At 41.9% G+C, this 22,765-nt stretch overlaps 1 long non-coding RNA gene across 1 annotated transcript in view; it reads right to left on the bottom strand.

The window, feature by feature from the left end:
* Positions 1–21,344, bottom strand: part of LOC138493145 (uncharacterized) — a 392,864-nt gene extending 371,520 nt beyond the window's left edge. The window contains exon 1 of the long non-coding RNA XR_011276278.1: positions 21,260–21,344. This is a non-coding gene — a long non-coding RNA (uncharacterized lncRNA). The remainder of the gene's footprint in view (positions 1–21,259) is intronic.
* Positions 21,345–22,765: the final 1,421 nt, after the last annotated feature.

Raw genomic sequence — 22,765 nt, 5'->3', positions numbered from 1 at the left:
GACTCTGAATTCACGGTGTTACTTTGCCTTCCTCTCTTGTTGTGTTTGTGAAAAAGTGTTGGGATCTGTTTCAATTTATTCTCTGCTTTTCTCTCCCTTTTTTAAAACAAATTATTAGAGTGCCATCTACGTTAAGCGCTCACCGCTGTCTGAAAATAAGTGGGGCTTTACTTAAGACTTGTCTAATATTCTTTTAAGGGAGTGTATATCTTTTAGTGACCGTGTTTTTGAATTGCTTACTATTAGTGCCTGTGTTTTTCTAGATGTGGTTTTAAATAAATAATTATATCTCTTTTACACCAAGCCCTGGTCAGTGTTTACTTGTTCTACTGTGTTCTCTTGACCTATTGTGAATACTCTGTATACTGCCTAACTCTTCTTGAGGGAAGTCTGACTGCTCAGCCACAGCTACCAAGTGAATATGTGTGGTACAGACTGCTACCAAGTGGGTTTACTGCCAAACACCTGTAGTCCTAAATCTTTTGCAGTGGTCCCAGAGGGAACTGCACAGGTTTCTGCCTAACAGGAACTAATAATCAATCCACCACAGTCTGTACCTATACCTTTTTTGAAACCTATCTGATTAATATTTAAGATGTTATTATCATCAATCGACCTCTGAACTTGGGATAACACCAAAGAAGCAAAATGTTTAGAATCTGCATCACTAATAGCAATAGGTCTATAACTGGTTGGAAGGGTTCGAAACCCTTTTTTATAAATCCGAAGGACAACTGATACTTTCCAGGACTCGGGTAAGGTCTTTGTTTAGAGAATATCTTCAAATAAAATATGGAGAATTCTTGACCAGAGCAGAATGTTTGATTTAAACAAAAAATGTGAAAGATTATTGGGGCTGGCACATCTAGAATTTTTTAGAGGAACTAATAAATTCTCTCTAGGCTATTGTCCAGAGACCAAATTGAGGAATCAATACTTTTGGTCGCTTCATCATTCATATGCCCTTTATAAAGTTTACTAAAGTGTTCCATCCACATCTGTTCAGTAATAGGATTGATAACCCTTGCCTGTTGGGAGGATACCTGATTATTCAGAATTTCCCAGAAGGAAGTAGAGTTTTTATTTTTGATAGCGTACAATAGCCTTTCACTCTCCCTCTGGTATAACGTACTCCTATACCATATGAGACTATTTTTGAAGGATTGTTTCAACTGTTTTGTTCTAGCTAATCTTTCCTTGGGGTCTGTAACTTTCTTCTTAACAGTTCTTATTTCTTTTTTCAACAACACCTTTCGATTGTGAACTATAATTTCAGTTCTGTGCAGATGATTAGAATTCGTATTTGACGAGAATAATTTCATAACAATCAGATTCCCCATTATGGATTCTAGATATGTTCCAAAATTACAAACCAAATATCTAAGTATTTTAGATTCCAATTTTGAGGATTCAAAATCCAGTGATATAATTACCATAAAGGTATCAGTTTTGTGATTTGTCCACTGTACCCTATTACCTCTAGGTGAAATGATGATGTTCTCCTCACAGAATTCGTAGTCATCGCTTGATGGGCAATAATCGAAATAAATTTGGAGCATTAAATTATCACTATGAGAAGCTCTTTTAGATTGAATTTAGAAATTCTTTTATCCAGTTGTATAGAAACAAACATATAATCAATAATAGGAGAATCCTCTTGCCTTCCAGGTTGGTGAGATGCTATCAATAATTTCAAGCCCCCAGAGATTTGCAAAAGTAAGCCATAAGGCACCTCAAAGTTTCAAGTTTCTCTTCTTAAATGTAGACATGAGCGAATCAGACCTTATTTAAGCGATTGAAGCATTCAATCGCAATTTTGTTAGCTACAAAAATCTCATCATTAAGGCCAAAGCCACACACTATAACAAAAGAATTGTGAATGCACAATCTAACGCTGGTGAGCTATTCAAAATCCTAGCAGAGTTTCAAAACCAGCTTCCACCCACTAATAACATCATCAAGGATGATAAGTGGTGTCAGGGCATTCATGATGCCTTTTTATCCAAGATCGACTCTCACAAAGAAAAAATCAAGAAAGCCCTTGGCAACATAGCATCGACGCAAACTTCTACAGATACCACTCCTTCCAACACTATTGAAAACACTATTCCTCAATTCTCATTTACGCACTACACCGAAGACGAAGTCTCCAAAGTCATACAAGACATCAAAGCCACTTCCTGTCCTGCTGATGACTGTCCCACAAGCATTCTTAAGGAGTCCTCAGAAACCTTGGTTCCATGGATTACCAAACTGGTAAATCTTCCCTTCGACAAGGGTTTGGTGCCGGACCTGTTAAAATCGGCATGGATTACACCTTTACTGAAAACTACAGGCCCATAACAAACGTACTTTTTATCCTTAAGATACTTGATAAACTTGCCTGCCTGCAGTTACAGGCCCATGTTGAAAAACATAACATCCTGGGAACCCGTCAGTCGGGATATAGAGCTCGTCACGGGGCTGAGACAGCTATGCTAGATCTCAAATCCACTCTAGCTAGCATAGCTGACAAAAACCAAGCTGCATTGCTCATGCTATTGGACCTCTCTGCAGCCTTTGACCTAGTCGATCACAGCTTACTGGTGTCAAGGCTTGGAGAGGTCGCTAACTGCTCTGTAATAGCATCCAGATGGATTGCCTCCTTTCTGGGTCCCACAACGGTTAGGTTTTGCGTTGGCAATAATCAATCTTCCCCCATCTCTCAGACATGTGGAGTTCCTCAGGGCTCCTGTCTGTCGCCTTTGCTTTTTAATCTATACATCCGTCCCCTTCTGGACCTCCTAAGCAAATTAGGAGTGCAATACATAAACTACGCTGACGATACTCAGGTAGTCATACAGTTGAGTGGCCCTTATAGCAATGATGTGGAAACCATCAATAAAATATACAAAGCCATACAAGACTGGATGGCCTGCAACTCCCTTGCTCTGAATGACAAAAAGACCAAACTCCTCATTGTATCATCTAAACATTTTCAGACTAAACTTGACTCCAACTATGCCAGTTTCCCTATTGCAGATAATATTATCACCGTCCAAAAGAAAGTCAAGACCTTAGGAGTTGTTCTGGATGAAGAACTCTCCATGAAGTCCCACGTTTCCAGCATTAAGTCTAGCTGCGGTCTCATAAACAAGCGATTAGGATACATTCGCCCATTCATCTCGGAAGAGAACTGTGCTCTCCTGTCCACGGCACTGATTAATTCTAGATTAGACTACTGTAATAATCTCCTAGCTGGTACCACAGCCTCGTCAAACACACATCTCCACTTTTAGGAAAAAACTTAATTGGCTTCCGGTCAAACATCGTATAACACACAAGGTGCTTACTACAACCCACAAATGCCTTAGTGTAACGCTTACCTTGGAAATTCTCTGGAACGTCTGACAAGAAGCAATTTCTGTAGCAATGACAAGAGAACAAATTCCCTTCTTAACTACTGCTCTATCTCTGAAAACCTCACACCATTTAGTGACTGAAGTAACAATAACGATAAAAGCTCACCTTAATGTTTAATTGTGTGAGCTCTCCATCCTGCGTCACGCAGGGGCGCATGTCCTGAAGAGTGGAGACGAAGGAGAGAGCAAACAATAGGGCACTCTATAATAATATGACTGATGTGGAACCTAGCTGAAGGGGAAATATAACAAAATAACCAAATGGTGCCTAATATACGGAGCGGCTGGTAGCAACAGTAATTTCTAACATATATTAGCGATTGGAATGGAGAGTAAGGCCCTAATAATCACTATCTCACTAAATACCTAACTAAATATAGAAAAGAAAAAAGGGGTCATTAAATAACTGAACAAAGTGTGACAAGACCTAAGCAGAAGGAAACGTTATTCAAGGCGTGCGCGAAGCAACGATAATGCGTGCACTACGGGCAATGCAAATGAAAATGTAATTATTGAATAACCAACAACCTCTGTGACAAATAGATACAACCTCACACGAGTGCCACCCAAAATCATCTAAAAACACTCGAAACAGTACTTGCGTGAGGAACAGCAATTTTCAGTCAGGACTTCTGTAGAGGGACCAGGGGCGAGTGACAGGAAAAATAAAATAACCGTAAACGGGACAAGGTGCTATACATGGGAGGGAAGAATAATAACAGATAAGGGCAAGACTTCGGAGACTGAGGAAAAGGCAAGGGACTAAAACAGGAGGGGCTAAATGCTGTGACTGGAATTCTGTGACGACCGCGGTAAGCGTCCGTACTGCAGGGCAGCCAGCAACACGAAGCGCGAGTCCCCTCAGGAAACGGCTACTTATAACAGAGATCGGTCAAAGACTAGACTAGTAATGTTAGCTTTCTCAATGGCACAACCTGGCGGCCATTGAGGGAAATGAACTTCCATTACTTTTAGTATAAATCTGACTTAACAGCAGGACCTCTCAATACCCTTAACAAGGTTAAACCTAAGGACCCATAGACTTAATTTGGAAACTGGCTGGTGATCATGACAGTACCCCCTCAAAGATTTCCTTCCCGGTTTGGTAGGGTGGTTTCGATGGATCTTTTTAACAGTCTAGCGGCATGAATATTCTCTACGGGTTCCCAAGATCTATCGAGAGGACCATAACCTTTCCAATCGACCAGGTAATATAATCTGTGACGCACTATTTTGGAGTCCAAAATTTCCCTGACCTCAAATTCTGGTTGGTCGTCTTCACTTTCCACTGGGGGTGGAGCTGGTAGTAAACATGTCTCTGATTTTACTGGTTTCAATAGAGAAACGTGAAAAACTGGATGGATTTGCATCTTCTTTGGAAGTGTCAACCTCAAGGCCACTGGGTTAATAATGGCTTCTATGATAAATGGTCCTAAATACCTGGGAAGACATTTTTTCGAACCTTTTAAAGCCAGATTTCTGGAGGACAGCCAGACAGAGTCGCCGACTTGAAAACTCGGAGGAGTACTTTGGTGTCGATCAGCGAACTTCTTTTGAGATTCTTTAGCTGCCACTAAACTAGCTTGAGCCTTACTAGTTGCTGTTAAGATCTTGTCATGAAGGTTCTTGACTGCGGGCATTTCTAATGGATCAGGAGGGTCAAAGGCAGAAATTCGGAATTGTTGACCATGTAAGGTATAGAACGGCGTGAGTCCTGTGGACGAATGGATGGAATTGTTATAAGCGTATTCTGCCACCCACAAAATATCCAACCAGGAGTCGTCGGGCTGATGTAGCATACAGCGTAAATAGTGCTCCAGGGTCTGATTAGTGCTTTCCGTTTGTCCGTTGGTCTGTGGGTGGTGACTCGTGGATAATCGTGCATCAATCTGGGCCAGATCACAGCATTTCCTCCAGAATCTTGATACAAATTGACTACCTCTGTCAGAAATTATGGTGGAAGGAAACCCATGTAATTTAACAATGTTCTCTAAAAAAGTCTTTGCCAATACAGCAGCGGTGGGAAGCCCTTTCAAGGCCACAAAATGAGCCATCTTTGAAAACAAATCTACTACCACCAGGATGGTGTCGTAACCTTCACATGGCGGAAGATCTGTGATAAAATCCATCGATAAGGTATGCCATGGATTTGGTGGAATATTCAAAGGTTGAAGAAGACCGGCCGGTTTCTTCTTGGAGTTCTTATTCTGTGCACAATTTCCACAAGTCTGAATGAAAAGAGTCACATCCTTGCGCCAAGTTGGCCACCAATAGTATCTTTTGATCTTTTCCAAAGTCTTGGTCACCCCTGGGTGACCCTCCATTAAAGAGCCATGGTAGTTGGAAATGACTTGTTTTCTGAGTGCCTCAGTGGGTAAATACAAACGGTTCTGATAATAAAGGCATTTCTTCTTGGACACTGAATGGATCTCCTCGATTAACCCATGCCAACAGCTCTTCCTGAGTAAAGGTTCCCTTTATCTCCTTCTGCAGGTCTTCGAAGAATGGTTCTCCAGTGTACAACAACCCCAATACTCTTTCTCCTGCAATGATATTTGTAGGAACGGGAGAAACAAAGGCTTCTTCTCCATTGCCAATTCGAGATAAGGCGTCAGCTTTGCCATTGCGCACTCCAGGTCTAAAGGTGATAATGAAATCATATTCAGCAAAAAACAGGGCCCATTGAAGTTGCCGAGCTGATTGAGCCTTAACAGAATGTAAATACTGTAGATTTCGGTGGCCAGTGAGAATGGTAATGGTGTGTTGAGCTCCTAGTAGGTAATGTCTCCATTCCTTTAAGGCACACTTGATGGCCAATAACTCCTTGTCTGTGATAGTGTAGTTGCGTTCAGCTGGCGGGAGTTTCTTGGACCAGAATGCCACCGGGTGTAAGATCTGAGTTTCGGATTGCGTTGTGACAAAACAGCACCCATAGCAACATTAGAGGCATCAGTTTCCACAATGAATGGTAGGTCAGGTTGAGGATGTTGTAACACCGAAGTCTCCGTGAACTTGGCCTTTAATTTTTTAAAAGCCTCACCAGCCTCTTCGGACCATTCGAACCTCTTATTCTTCTTCAGCAAGGACGTGATGGGGTGTACCAGTTGCGAAAATTTTTCCACAAAGCGGCGAAAGAAATTAGCAAACCCCAAAAAACTTTGGACTCCTTTTACAGACGTTGGGGCTGGCCAGGTAAGTATGGCATCCACCTTCCGCATGTCCATCTTGAATCCCTGAGAGGATAGCACAAAACCCAAAAATTCAACCTCGGAAACATGAAATTAACACTTTTCCAGCTTTACAAAAAGAGAATTTTCTCGCAGCTTCTGAAGAACTGCTGTAACATGCCTCACATGTTCAAGGGAATTCTTGGAAAAAATCAAAATGTCGTCAATATAGACTACCACGCAAACATCCAGTAGATCTCTTAAGACATCATTCATAAAGCATTGAAATGCTGCCGGAGCATTGCACAGTCCAAAGGGCATCACTTGATACTCAAAAAGGCCATATTTGGTACGAAAAGCGGTCTTCCATTCGTCGCCCTCCTTTATTCGAATGAGATGATATGCGCCTCTGAGATCTAAATTGGTAAAAATCTGGGCACCCTTGATTTGATCCAACAAATTAGAGATGAGAGGAATGGGATATCGGTTCTTGACAGTAATTTGATTTAGGGCATGATAATCTATACAGGTCCGGAGATCTCCTTCTTTCTTCGGTACAAAGAAGAGTGGGGAGGCAGAGGGGGATTTAGAAAGCCTAATGAATCCATTAGCTAAATACTGGTCTAGATACTTCTTTAGGTACGCGTCCTCCTTTTCAGTTAACGAATATATCCGATTGCAAGGAAGTAGTCCTCCTGGAATTAGATCGATCTGACAATCGTAAGGTCGATGGGGAGGTAAGACCTCAGCCAATCTTTCTTCAAAAACCTCCTGGAATTCTTTATACTCAGGGGGCAAACTTCCAATTAATCCAAGAGTGGAGTTAGAAACTACTCTGTTTGGGCCAGGTTTCTTCAGGTTACTTATTAAATTACAAGAATCTTCACATTCTGTGGCAAAGGTCAGAGATCTAGATCGCCAATCAATAATAGGGTTGTGTTTCTCGAGCCATGGCATACCCAAAATGATCTGGAATTTTGGAGCACTTCTAAAGCCAAATGTAATCCTCTCTCTGTGTCTTCCTGGCAAAGCATTGTAAGATCATCCGTGCGTTGTGTGACTGGGCCAGAAACTAAAGGAGTACCGTCGACAGCAGATACATTTTCAGCTTCAAACTTGTCTACGAGGGGAAAATCCAACTTGTATGCCAGTTTTGAATCCATGTAGTTACCGACTGCACCACAATCAATGTAGGCTTGTAAAGCATGCATCTTAGTGGGCCGCTCTTCACTAAATAAGATAATATGAAAAACGAAGTGTGAGGTCACAACTCCCTGCTTCATGCTCGACAAGCTGACCTCTACACTTGCCGGGCACTGGAGTTTTCCGGAATCTGGTCTTTCTTTTCCTGGTCGACACCTCCAATGGGTCTTCGTGAAGGTTTTACAGGACAATCCTTGAGGAAATGTCCAGGTTTACCACAATAAAGGCACAATTGTTGTTGCCGCCTCTTGTCCCTCTCTGCCTGTGAATGGGACCTCTGACAACCCCTAACTGCATTGGTTCCGTGTGAGTATCTGGACCAGTTCTTAATTGATTTTCTTTAGGGCGTACATAATAGGACCTATTTTCGGAACGGGAACGATCTACTCTTCGGTCTTGCAGACGCTGGTCTAATTGGATAGTTAGGTCAATAAAGTCGGCAATACCATCAGGAGGATTAACAACCTGAGCCAATACATCCTTTAATTCACTGCGCAACCCTCGATGGAATAATGTTGTCCTTTTTTCGTCGGGCCAATTGGACTCTGCCACTAATCTATTGAAGGTTGCAACATAAGCCAACAACTCTTGGTTTCCCTGCCGGAGTGAGAGCAACTCATTATCCAGGGCCTGACCTTGTGTATGGCGCGCAAATAATTTTTCCATTTCTTTCTGCTTTTTTTGCCTGATCTGTGGGGAAAACTCCTGGACGACAGAGGAAATGTAGCCTACACTGATTCATAAAAATCGCAAACTTCTTAGGATCCCCCAAAAAGCGTTCAGGATGCGCTAAAGCAATATTTCCAGGAACTATCACTTGGACTGGAGTAGGGGGTGAGACAGGAGGAGGGACTGATGGATTAGCTGCGGGTAAAGGGACTTGTCCAGCCTGTGTCTGCAAGAGTTGGCGTGCTAACTCTTCTGTACGGTCCATATTAACGACAAGCTCCCTACGCAGTGCACTGGTCTCTGAGCGAGCGGCATGAACCTCCGCTCTTAATTCCCCCAATAACTGGGCCAACTGGTCCACCTCAGGAGTCTCCATGGCGCCCGGGCAGAGTAATTTTCAAAAAGGCGGCTTTGCGTTCTGTAACGCTTACCTGTGAACTCTGCGGGGACGCCCTTGGAAACTCTCTGGAACTTCTGACAAGAAGCAATTTCTGTAGCAATGACAAGAGAACAAATTCCCTTCTTAACTACTGCTCTATCTCTGAAAACCTCACACCATTTGGTGACTGAAGTAACAATAATGATAAAAGCTCACCTTAATGTTTAATTGTGTGAGCTCTCCATCCTGCGTCGCGCAGGGGCGCATGTCCTGAAGAGTGGAGACGAAGGAGAGAACAAACAATAGGGCCCTCTATAATAATATGACTGATGTGGAACCTAGCAGAAGGGGAAATATAACAAAATAACCAAATGGTGCCTAATATACGGAGCGGCTGGTAGCAACAGTCATTTCTAACATATATTAGCGATTGGAATGGAGAGTAAGGCTCTAATAATCATTATCTCACTAAATACCTAACTAAATATAGAGAAGAAAAAAGGGGTCATGAAATAACTGAACAAAGTGTGACAAGACCTAAGCAGAAGGAAACGCTATTCAAGGCGTGCGCGAAGCAATGATAATGCGCGCACTACGGGCAATGCAAATGAAAATGTAATTATTGAATAACCAACAACCTCTGTGACAAATAGGTACAACCTCACACGAGTGCCACCCAAAATCATCTAAAACCACTCGAAGCAGTACTTGCGTGAGGAACAGCAATTTTCAGTCAGGACTTCTGTGGAGGGACCAGGGGCGAGTGGCAGGAAAAATAAACTAACCGTAAACGGGACAAGGTGCTATACATGGGAGGGAAGAATAATAACAGATAAGGGCAAGACTTCGGAGACTGAGGAAAAGGCAAGTGACTAAAACAGGAGGGGCTAAATGCTGTGACTGGAATTCTGTGACGACCGCGGTAAGCCTCCGTACTGCAGGGCAGTCAGCAACGCGAAGCGCGAGTCCCCTCAGGAAACGGCTACTTATAACAGAGATCGGTCAAAGACTAGACTAGTAATGTTAGCTTTCTCAATGGCACAACCTGGCGGCCATTGAGGGAAATGAACATTCCATTTCCGTATAAATCTGACTTAACAGCAGTACCTCTCAATACCCTTAACAAGGTTAAACCTAAGGACCCATAGACTTAATTTGGAAACTGGCTGGTGGTCATGACACTTAGGGCCTCATTACACGGATGGCGGAGAACCATGGCGCTATTAGCACCAAGCCTAATGAGAGGAATCTTTGTTCATCCACTGCGATTGTCCTTAATCACCCCAAATTCAGGACAGCCAAATTTGGAGGTACCACTCTCGATGCTCAGGGTCCCCTTCTTTGAAATACATTACCAGCCCGGATACGGCAGATCCAGAGCTATACTGTGTTCAAACACGCCATAAAAAGTCACTTTTTTAATCTGGAATAACTCGTTGACTCTTTTCTCCTCTTCTGCCTTATGTGCCTGTTTGTCCTTGTCTTGTCTTTGTGTGCGCCCTGAGGCCCACGGGCATGTTGGCGCGTTATAAAAATTAAAATAAATAGAAATGCAGTCAGCGTTTAAGTCCCCTGCAATCAATATTTGACCGCCAATGGTGGCATCCAGCCAGTTATCTATTAAAACCCCTAATGATGAGAGATCAGTTTCTAACTGTAGATCTGAGTAGTCCATGGGATTCCAATATACATTAACAATGAGGAGATGGACCAGGTCCATCTGTTCTTTTATCTGAAAGGAGCTGATAAGCATACAGCCAGCAATATTCTCTACACTAATACTTTGTATAGGTCTACCTTGACGGAAAGCTAACAGAAGACCACCACTGGGTCTCCCCACCAAACCATGAGTAGCATGTATACAGATAGTGTCAAAGCCGTCCCATATAATATCTTCATTTGCCCATGTCAATAAAGTCAAAGCCAGCTAATTCACCAACTAGAGTTGAACAATTTACAAGTCGGGAGCGGTCTCGGGAATTCCAACTGCACAGACCAATAGTATCTGTCATGCTAAAGTTGTTTGTGCAGTGCTTTAAGCCGAGTAACGGAATCCCGTAGAGACAACGCGAGCCATCTCCAATCTTGAATATCTAAATCTCTTATGGGTTTGTCTGGTTGGGGTGCCTTTATGACAGCTTGTACTTCTTTAGGCGGACACGATCTTTTATCGCTAAAGCTAGCTGATGGTATGTAGTTAGTTATATCAAAACCATTTTTCTGTATAGAGACCACCTTTTTCAAAAGCAAAGCCCTAACCAAAGGAGATGGTATCACCAGTCGCACATAATCAAATCTAAGATTATGAATAAAGTCCACCAGCAGAATATCTGCAGATGCTATAAGACTGAGTTCAGGAATCTCTGCAAATAGCGACAAGATGTAAGGACGGTTAAGAGAAAGAGGTCCACCATCATCAAGAATATAGCTCATAATCAAACCTGGATAATCTGGATATACAGGCATTCGCAAGTCCAGTTCAAGATTGGCTTTGATTTTGGTATCCTTATACTGATGACCTTCATATTTGAAATCAGTGTTATTATTACTGATGAATACGTTGTTTCCATTAATGATAGAGCCAGCATTAAATTCTTGCATGATATGTACAACTAAACTTTTCACTGCATCTTCGTCCAGATCTGGGCGTTTGTTGTATTGATCACCTTATTGCCTCCAAGAGTAGAGTGGTCTAGATCTTTTTTATCTAGCTCTTTCACTGGAGGCATCACCAATACGATAGGGGCATTGTGTGTTTTCAATTGGAAGTCGGTCAAACATTCCTGTTCCTTAGCTTGAGGGACATTAGCAACTTTGTGCGATTTAATGAAAGATTCATGTACCTTAACAGCTATATCCCCAGACACCGTAATTATCTGCCTCGAGGAATCTCCCTCTTGATAGTCACTCTGAGAATATTGATCAATGCTCGTTTGTTTTGACCTAGTCAAATTATTGCAAGCATTTTTACTTGGAACCTCGTTAGTAAGATCGATGGTAGATGTTTTATAATTAAATTCCTCCTGAGAGGCTTCATCAATCGTATGTCTAAAATCCTTATCCCTGAGAAATTTGCATGAAGATTTACTCAAAGTTCTTTCATTTTTTTCTTGTTTTTTGGTTTGTTTAACTTTCAGTAAGATGTCTTTTTCTGGGACAACAACCACTGTATTCAATATCTCAGAAAATGGTATCCGTACCAGTCTTACAAGAGTTACTAACATCAACATGAATATTGTTCACAACCTCATTGGACAACAAGTTGGGGATGACAATAACATCATTAGTTGGTCGCTTAGACTCAACACTGCTTGTTCGTTCAGAGTCTTTTGTAGTAATACCAGAGATAGGTGTCAAGAGATCCTTTATCATCAATAACATACAACCTTTCAAATCTTCATTGAACTTATCGGGTAAGAGCCCTATCATTCTAAAAATTCTGTGCATAACTTCAGTTCGTTAACAAAGTACCTGAATAATTAAACCATTATCCATGCCCAGCAAAGAAGATAACTCAACAAACTGATTGTTGTTACAGGGGTCACCTTCCCCTTTATAAATATGGGTAGATAAACCCAATAAAGGATCCTCATCTTGAAAGATGGCTAGCATATCTATAGATGATCTAGACACATTTGTAACAGGATTAATACAAGAATCCTTGTCCAAACCATTTAAATTAAGTTCCCCTATACTTTGTTCCTTTTCAATATCTTCTACAAACAGTGATTGAGAACATTCTTCATTTTCTAATTCAATCACTGTCGCAATATTTTTTTTTTAGATCATTGGAGCAAGCAAGGGCGACAAGTAGCAGTCCATTTTCTTCGGTAGCATCAGCTGATAAGGGGATAGCCACAGCTTTAGCCAGACTGGTTCTACGTGTATGCATGATATAAGGTAGATCCACAGCTCGTGGCGTTTTGAGCCAATTTTGCTGCATATGTCATTCTCCCTGAGGATGACGACCGCAGCGTTCTCCAGCCCAAACAGCCTACTTAGGGCTTACTTCAGGTGCAGGTGCACTGTGAACAAAATAGAAATAGGACTGCTGGTTAAAAAAGGGGGCAGAACGAGCAAACAGTGTACACGCTTGTGGCGTTTCGAGTCAATTTCGCTGCATATGTCCTTCTACTTGAGGATGACGACCACAGCGTGCTGCCGTCCAAACAGCCTACTTAAAGATTACTTCGGGTGTTACTGTTCTCTGTTATGGGCAGGGAGCCCGTATGTGAGCTGGTCACTGCTGCATTCTTAAGACAAGCTGTGGCTAGAAGGACATCTGTGTTATCCATTATGCCTTTTTAATGGATATCCCTTGCTTGTCTGGCTTATATTAACACATAGGGTAGACACACATGATTGTGTGAAAGCCAAATACATTCAATGGCATGGTATATATTTTAGCATGTTCAAGTTGCTGTTTTTTTATGTTTTTGTACTGATTATTTTTGTATAGCTTTTATCCTGCTGAACCTGTATTTATGCACAGGTTCTTTTAAAAAGGATGACACTGTTCTTAAGATGAAAGGACAGAACATTATATGTGTTGATTCGTATGTCGACTGATCTGGTGCACAATACTGGGAACATTGCTTTTCAAGATCCTTATTGGATGCAAACTTAGAAATTTTTCCTTTATGAATTTTTTCTTATTAATGTTTTTGTGATTAGGATTGTTGACAATGCTGTATGTATGTTTTATGCTTTTGTGGCTATACTGCCGCAATAAAGTTATACCTGAGTAGCATCTTATCACATCTGGAAAATAATTATTATGCTCTTAAGGAATTTATGAGAATAATTAGGTGTCACATTAATTATTTATTGTATTTGAAGTCGTATTTATTGTATTTATAGTCGTCAATGATCTAAGGTTGTTACGTATGGATTTTATTGTTATGATTGTGTTATTTAAATGTTCTTGTTTGTAAAAGGTTTTATATTTAAACCATATTTATTTATTGAATTTGTAAGTAGCGCTCAGAACCGGAGGTATCATGGCGCTAAGAAAGCGGTACAGAATAACTAAATAGTCATTTCTGAGGTACGCATATTACAGATCTGGCAGGTTACACGTATTTGTTAAACAGGGTTGTTTTTACTTTCTTTCGGAAGAGCGAGTAGGAGGGTTTGTCTTGGATACACCTACAGAAGGCATTCCAGAGGGCGTAGGCAATAGTGATGAAGCTAGAGCCACCGGCTCTCTTTCTGGTGAATCTGGGGATGATCAGGGCAGTTGCAGAAGAGGAGCACAGATTTGGCATGGTGTGTTTTTTTGAGATGTGGTTTGTGAGGTGGAGGGCGGTGTTGTGCAAGCAACGGTGGGTGATAGTTAGGTGTTTGAACTCGATACATGCTTTGATGGGGAGCTAGTGCACCTCCAGCATGATTTGTGAGATGTGGTCGGAGCGTTCTGGCCCAGACTGCTCTGAGTGCATTGTTTTGTATTAGTTGGAGTTTGTTGATGTTTCTTGTTGATGTTCCTACTAGGATGGCGTTGCAATAGTCCAATTTGCTGCCTATATTGGCCTTAGCTAGGGTGAGGCAGTTGCTGGGGGTGAGGAATTTTCTGGAGAGGTTGATAAGTTTAGTGGAGTAGGCGGCAGAAGAGGCGATTGCTTTGAATTGTTTCTGCATGTTTAGTCCAGCATCAAGGTAAACTCCCAGCGTATTTACGTGGGCAGATACTGGGATGATGTTCCCAATCGATGCAGAAGCATGTGAAAGCAGGACTAAGGTGTTTGAGGCGGTGGGGAGGGTCCACGATGAGGAGCTCGGTATTGTTGTCATTCAGGCAGAGATAATGGGTGGCCATCCATGCCTGAATGATGCTGTAGACGCGATTGATATTACCTGAGTCCAGATCATAGTTGCCAGTGATTATGAGGAGGACTTGCGTATCATCGACAAAGTTGGTGTAAGGTATGTTGAGGCTATCCAGGTGTTTGAAGAGAGGTTTGATGTACATGGTGTACAGTGTGGGGAGAGGCAAGATCCTTGGGGAACACCATAAGAAACGGGGATGGGGTTGGTTGCTTCAGTGCCCAAGAAGACCCTGGTGGATCGTCCAGCGAGGAAGGATTTGATCCATACAGCTGCTTCGGGGGAAAGCTTGAAGGTAGCTGTAAGGTGTTTCTGCATATAAGGGAGGATTCAAGTGCAAAGCTTGATTGGAGTTTGCATTTAAAAATACTGGCCATTTACAACCATGGTATTCTTCTACACCAGAGTTGCTCTGTATTTGATGAGCATTTATTTTAGTATTTGTATAGCGCGCTGCAACCCGTGGGCATAGAGGTGCTGAGAAGAATACATATGCAGGCTTGCTTGAGGGTTACAAGATAGCGGCCCAGTCCAGTTGAATAGAACATTTACCATGATGAAATAGAGATACTCTAGTATCTTTATAACACTGTTCTAAAAACCTTCGCCCCATGCAAAGAAGACCTTAGGGTAGTATAGTTCTGACTTTCACCAGACCACAAATGAACACAACATATGTGAGAAGTACCTGTGCCGAAATCATAGTATCTTCATTTATCAGACTACTTACTGACAGTATATCAAAGCAAAAGATAGGCCTTGACCATGTCAAATGGATGAAGCTAGGGCAGGTGGTGGCAGGGGTCAACGATGTTAAAAAACACTTTCCTGTTGTGAGACACAATCATCAGGACTACAGTAGCTAATGTCCTGACAAAGGAAGGTTGTAATCATCTTAGTGCTGGGGTTTAAAGCAGGCATTCAGCTACATGTATTGGGCTATGACGCCCATGGTCCCTCACCATTGCCTATGCTGGGTAGAGCTAGTGGAAATTGGAATACTAAATCTGGGGAGGTCCAAAGATTTCAGGCTCCCGCTGTGTTGAATGTGAAATTGTAGATTCCTACATACAAGACCAACTTTCTGTGGTTTCACAACCATTACTTACAAGGCTTGACAAATATTTTTATACCTTCAGGAAAGACAGACTGTATGGTATCTCTGGTATATCTTTAAATGCAGTTCAAAATGTTTCCCAATGGCTGGTCTTATTAGTAAGGTCATTGAGGAGGTCATAGGTGGTGTTTTACCTGGTTTCTAATATGATGTCATCACTGATGGCATCTGACATATTCTATGTGAAGTCATTCGTGATGTCACCAGTGGGATGAGGGGCTGTGCAGCAGGGCCCTCATAGTTAAGGTGGCAAAGCTTCCAACACCTGCCAAATTTCAGGAATTTTGTGGCAAAGAATCAGCACCTTAAAGTCACTTCAAGGACAGTTTTGTGTGCTGAATTTGAAGGGTTTTATTGAATCAGATTATTTCACTTTAACAGTGCGTCAACCAAAGTTTGTTTTCACTGAAAAAAATATATATCTGTATAGATATGTATATATATATATATATATATACATATGCAAAAAGGTTGGTTAAAGTGCAAATGGAGTTGTAAAGCCAACTACAAACACCAACCAGAAAATTGCCCAACCACTCAAGACCAAAAACTGTTTTCTAAAAATCATTTTATTTTTTCAAAAAGGTGCAAAGTCATAAAAAGCATACATTTACCATTCCTGGGCAGACCAGGTGTCATGCAGCACTCACGCACAGCGGGTGGAAAACGCCACGCGTTCTACTGGACTCGCAAGCTTCCTCGGGCTTGTAGTTATTCCAAACAGTCATTTTCTTGTGTATTTGTAACCTCGCAAGACAAGTGATTGGCTCCGCCCAGCTGTGCATTACGTATACAACGTGATGTGTTGACTGAATGGAACTCTATGGTTCCAATGGCAGCAAATCCTCCATGTTGGAATATTGAGATGTCTATGTATATAATTACTCCATAATGGAAGTAACCTTAAACCAAATTGATATTTGAGTTATACACGCTATGAACAGCCTAGGCTTGCGCCAGCCACTATGTCTTACATCAGAGATAATAAGTGTAAAATATCCACAAGTATATGGCGCCAGTGCACATGTAAAATGTGTTGCTAAATTGTGTGAGAGTAAATTCCCTACAATACTGCAACAAAAACCGCATATAGGGTGAAGTGCATGAAAATGAATGCAGCTCCTGCCTACTCCCAATGTCACTCGCTCTCAAATCCCGCTAGAGATAGTCAAGTGTGATTGTTATTTTCCCTGGTATTAGTGCATACTGCCACAATGTAATATGGCATAAAACATAGCCACACTAACCTGATGGACAGATAACGGAATAACAGTTGTATACGCAAAAGGTTACGGCAAAAGTGCAAGTGCATATCTGTCTAGATCTAACAAGTGGAAAGTGCTAGTGCATATTTCTCACAATATTCAATCCTGTGCAAGGTTTTTGCCATTCTTGATGTTCTATTTGTTTATAAAGTGCAAGCGCATATATGCAATTCATCACACATATTTCACATGTGCACTGGCACCATATACTCGTGGATATTTTTACACTTATCTCTAATGTGAGACATAGTGGCCGGTACAAGCCTAGGCTGTTCATAGCGCGTAAAACTCAAATATCAATTTGGTCTAAGGTTTCTTCCATTATAGAGTAATTATATACATAGACATCTCAATTTCCAACATGGCAGATTTGCTGCCATTGGAACCATAGAGTTCCATTAAGTCAACACATCACGTTGTATACGTAACGCACGTTGCACAGCTGGGCAGAGCCAATCACTTGTCTTGCGAGGTTACAAATACATGAGAAAATGACTGTTTGGAAAAACTACAAGCCTGAGGATGCTCGCGAGTCGAGCGGAACGCGTGGCATTTTCCACCCGCTGTGGGTGAGTGCTGCATGACACCTGGTCTGACCATGAATGGTAAATGTATGCTTTTTATAACTTTGCACCTTGTTGATAAAATAAAATGATTTTGAGTGCTTGGGCAATTTTCTAGTTGGCGTTTATAGTTGGCTTTACACCTCCACTTACACTTTAACCTACCTTTTTGCACATATTGAGCATAGCCTGCTCTAGCCCAGTAGCACCAGCTCAGTAATGAGGCAAAGCACAACCAACTGGCTAAGAACTTGTTTTGAATTATATATATGTCCTTTCAAATAGGCTGAACCAATAACTAGTGGTGTCCACTAAGTAACTCACCTGGGCATTCATGTTCAATTAAGAATCCAATATAATGCCCAATGATTTGACTTGAAGCAAGATGGGAAGCTACAGCAAGCCAATCATTAGGGTCAGAGGTTAGTTTGTAGGTTTCTTGGCATATTTATGAGGGCTGATGTTGGCCAGGTCAGTCTTATTGCTGCTAAAATACAGTCAGTAATGTTGCCTCCAGTTCTTTATGGAGCTAAAGACCTCACCAGGTTTATTGCTGATTTGGTCCAATTTCCCTGTCAGTTTAAAGAATAACCAAGAATTGTAAATCGTTGAGTAAGGAATGGCTTAGTATAGACATTAAATAGCACAGAGGACAAATCCGGTTCCTGAGAATCCATGCACTGTCAAGACGAAATATATAAATATGAGTGGTCTATTCATGCTCAAAGGACACATTAGGCTGTTGTGGGGTGAAATTGCCCCTGGGTGCGAGAAATAAAGAGGCCAGAGTCATTGGTGTGCATGCCCCTAAAACCAGGCCTGCACAGAAATGAGGTCCAACATAAGGCCTTGTGAACTCAACTCAAAATTAAAGAAAATTTGCTAAATTGCTAAATATGGAGAGTTGCGAACTGCCTTTCACAAAGGAAGCGAAAGACACATGGCAAGACTATCTTGACTAATCCATGAAGAGCTGTACTGATATTCCATGAAACCACTGTGCACAGTATCTTAAAGGAAATACCAGAATTGTGTTCCCAAGCAGCTGCAGTGACACAGAATTCATTTTAGGTGTAAAATAAATCAAATGTAATTTTGTTTTTCTTCCAAAGTAACAATCTGCAAAGCAAAATGTTCACCAAGACCATTAAAAGTGTGAATATGATGTTCTTATCTAACAGCTGTATGCCAGGGACAACTGAGTAGTGAAACATATATATATATTGAAACTGTTTGCCTTCTAAGAGCTATTTAAAAGTAAAATGTGAGTTTAAAGACAATTTGCGGCTGGGTGCATGAAAGTTCAGTTTCTTCAGTAATAACACTGACCCCAGCATTCTTTTCTCCTTTGCTGTCCTGAATACAGGCCTCTGTGTCATCATCAATCAATACTATGTCTGAAAAATACAAGCATAAATACAAGAAATAATATACTCTTAGATGGGAAAGGCAGGGCAAATCAGATAAGATTGGGTCTTTTCTGGCAGCACTGGTGACCTCTGGGTCACAATTTACATAAAGTGCATTAGCTTGGTCATTAGCTCTTGAAGGGCTGAGCTAATGCAAACACAGATCCCTCTACTGACGTCATGCCTGAACAGAGCAGAAGTGAAACTTAGAAAAAGGTGGGGGTCTAAACAGAGGTGTACATTGCTTTTCAATAGGAGAAATGCATGTTATCGCGTAAATTGGACAGTGTACATCACACAATAGCCATTCTAAGATTTTAATAAAGGTGAAAGTTAACCCCTGCTAACCATATAAATACGATTTTGGTGGGATAAACACAACTGATGTTATACATGAAAATGTGATTTGGGCCTTCTCGTGATTCTCAGAAATGTGAAAATGTAATAAAACATGCCAATTCATAGGACGTCCGTAAACTGGCGTATTTTTCACTGATATAATTCCGGAGTGAATGAAGAAAAACTGTATCTCTGCACGGAAATGACATACAGACTTCTGACTAGTGTCGTCTGATACATGTTAAAACGAAGTGCTCAAAAATGTATTCATAGATATTAAATTGCGCAGATTAAGGGCACTTGCCATGTAGTGAGATTTCTATGTCCCCGAAGCAGGCCAAGCCCACCTATCGAAGTGAGATGAAGTTCTCTCCTCCCCTATTGTCCCAAAACACTCCCCTATTCCCTTGTCCTATCAGCACACAGGTAGGAGTGGGGTAGTGGAGGGTAGCCAAACCCTTTCGTGAGAATCATGACACATTAGTGATGTCATCTGCCCTATAACTAAGCCAACTTGTCTCAGAGCAGGACTTTTCCCACTAATTGCATGATGTGACCTGCTGCCGAAATCTGGCGTGAACATCCCAACAGAAAGAGGCCAACCCTGCAGTGGAACCAGGAGACATAGAGACTGATTGTGACCCTTGGAGGAAGGAGAGGAGACCTTTGACTGACTCCCTCTGGCTGTCCCAGCAGTGTGCCCTGACGCTCTCTGAGGACCAGTCCAGACCTCTCCTGTAAGTAGAAATACCCCAAGTCATAGATTGTGTATGCCCTGTATTCTTTCAACATTGTCTTAGTGTTTTCCCCATTGAATTCACGGGATCTGTATTGTTGGCATTCAAACCAACAATCTTTTCCCAGTGTGTTGTGAGCCGGTATAGTCATAAGGAGTTGCCAAAAGAATGAATCCCAAAAAGCCCTGTTTCCATGTGTGTTCCCATTGTAAGCTGTAAAACGAAATTGTCGCTGTGTCCATTGTGATCTGCAAAACGAATTTCCCTTTGCATTTCTTCCCAACCCAACATCGATTTTCACTTTCTGTTCTGGCCATAATCCTAAAGCCCTTTTTGTTCTTTTCAGGTATAGAAAAACAAATTCCCCATTTCTTCCATTCTGTCCCATAGCAGTGGTGCTAAATAATTAAAAACATTGTTTACCTTTGTGCTCTGCAAAACTAATTTCCCCATTACCTTTTTGTTTCCCACACTGTTCCTGGCAGCTAGACCAGAAATCCGATTTTTCAATTTTATTCCCACCCCCTTCCACTGCCTTCCATTCAAAGGAATCAAGCCTAATTGATCTTTGGGGGGTGAGACTTGCATTGCTGTGTGCTGAATTGGTCTTCTTCGGGCTTGTGATTTAAAATGAATTAATTGTGACAGTACATCTCTATCCTGTCGCTTTATAGAAGTCATTGTGTTTTGTGTTGCCACAACATTGGTGGCTGATGTAAGCTATTGGTGATTTGGATAAATAAATAAATAAATAAATAATTTTAATACACACCGGCCTGGTTCCTAATCCACTGTGGCACCGGGTATTTGTTGGGGTTGTTTGTGTGACAGGTTGGAGGTCTTCTCAAAAAGAACCTAATAGAAGATCCAATGTGCTTTATTGTGCGACACATTCATTGTGGGGGAAGGAGCTACCTGACTTGGGTGTGACCGTACAATAAAACGTGATACTATTGGATTTTTGCTGGATTTTACACAGTGGTTTTCGTTTGTGATAGCCTATATAGTAGGCAGTACTTCTGTAGAAACGTACGTGATAGTTTACCACTAACAAGTGGAGCCAACACAACCCTTTTTCACATAGTTCCTATGCGATACCTATGCCTACATGTCTTAGTATCTCTCAGTGGGCACATACCGAATTTGCAAGTAAATACATAAACACTTTGGTTTTTCACACTTACGCATATAGACAAGGATGGAATCTTCCTCCAGAATATGTACAGAAGCCTCTAGCATTACCCTGTGTGTTGTAATCAAAGCAGTGATCTGGAACCCATACACCTGCAAGAAAGAAAAGTAAACTGAAAAGATGTGTGTATGATTGATATAAACTTGTCTCTAACAAGTCTGTGCAAGTTCTGCCCCCTATGCGCAGCACGACTCCTCAAAGGAGATCCACAGCTCTGGCCACCAGGCACAGCACACCTCAAGCACGAGGCATGGAGAGGAGGCAACACCTGGAGAATGGAGAGGAAGGGGCACATATGAGGAGAAAGAATGGTCATGAAGAGGATCAGAAACACATTGTGGAACCTAGAGTGGGGAATGGAGTTAGACATGTCACAGGCAGAAGAGGAGGATGACACAGATAGAGCAAGGCACAGCCCGAAGAAGGAAAAGCACGGGGTAGAGAGAAGAGAAAACTATGAGGCTAATGAGAAAGACGGGTGAATGGGAGGGGAAGGAGGATGCATCAGATACACACACACACACCTGACAGAGATCTGCTGCCGATTTAACCCCCTCACTCCACAGCACCCAGTGCGCAGCCACCAATGGCCTGGAACTTGATAGGAGGACCCAAAAGGCCAGGCCCCAGAACAGACCACATCCTCCTCCATTGCCGCATGTTATGCAATGGGCCACAAGTTTAATATGATACAATATTCTCAATGACTGGTTATCTAATAATGTCCAAGTGCTTGCTGTCTAGTACGCCTCTCTTGTTGCTTTCCTTGTAGGTTATTACAACGTTCCTATAGTACATGTTATAAGAATCATATCACTCTGTACTCTTTGAATCTTAGCAGAGACTTTTATTTAGCAAATATGTTTTGATGAATCGCATTTTGCTGAAAAGGAGCTCACTTCCTAAAATGGCTGCCACGGACCAGAAATGCAAGCTACATTGTCAATCACTCGTTTTTTTAGCAAGTCTGTTAGAAGCATAATTTACATTCACTTCTACTACATGTATAAAATGCTAATGGCGTGTGTGGAAACTGCATGTGGACCTATATGCATGTATGCAGCTCCATGCGCACAATGCTCGGCCTGACAGCGGCTGAAGCAAAGCACTAGCGCACTAGCACAGCCTAGAAGCAGAAGCCCCTGCACAGACCTGAAACCCAGAGTGAAGCCTCCGTGCACGCTGCACCCAGATAGGAGCCCCGGGGATAGCAACGAGTGCCACCACTGGAGAGGGCAGAGAGTCATCACAGCAACAACGTCTGCAAGCCCTTGCCAACAGTGGGCACAGAGTGGCCGCACTCCGCATGGCAGCACTCCCACATACCTGTTGCAGTGCGGCTACCCAAGGCCTCCAACTAAGCACCCTCTGCACACAGCACTTCTGCACAGCAATGCCAGGCCTCTCGATTGCTGCGTCACAACAGAGACAGATAGTATTTCTTTATTTCTAAAACGCCATGGTTATTTCTCTAGAAAACGGAGGTCATCAAGGTTGA

Source organism: Ambystoma mexicanum, chromosome 10 (assembly GCF_040938575.1).
Source record: "Ambystoma mexicanum isolate Mex_15411 chromosome 10, UKY_AmexF1_1, whole genome shotgun sequence".
In the NCBI taxonomy this organism is placed as follows: domain Eukaryota; kingdom Metazoa; phylum Chordata; class Amphibia; order Caudata; family Ambystomatidae; genus Ambystoma; species Ambystoma mexicanum.
The sequence above is the reverse complement of the archived record's forward strand: the minus strand, read 5'-3'. Positions and strand labels throughout refer to the sequence as shown.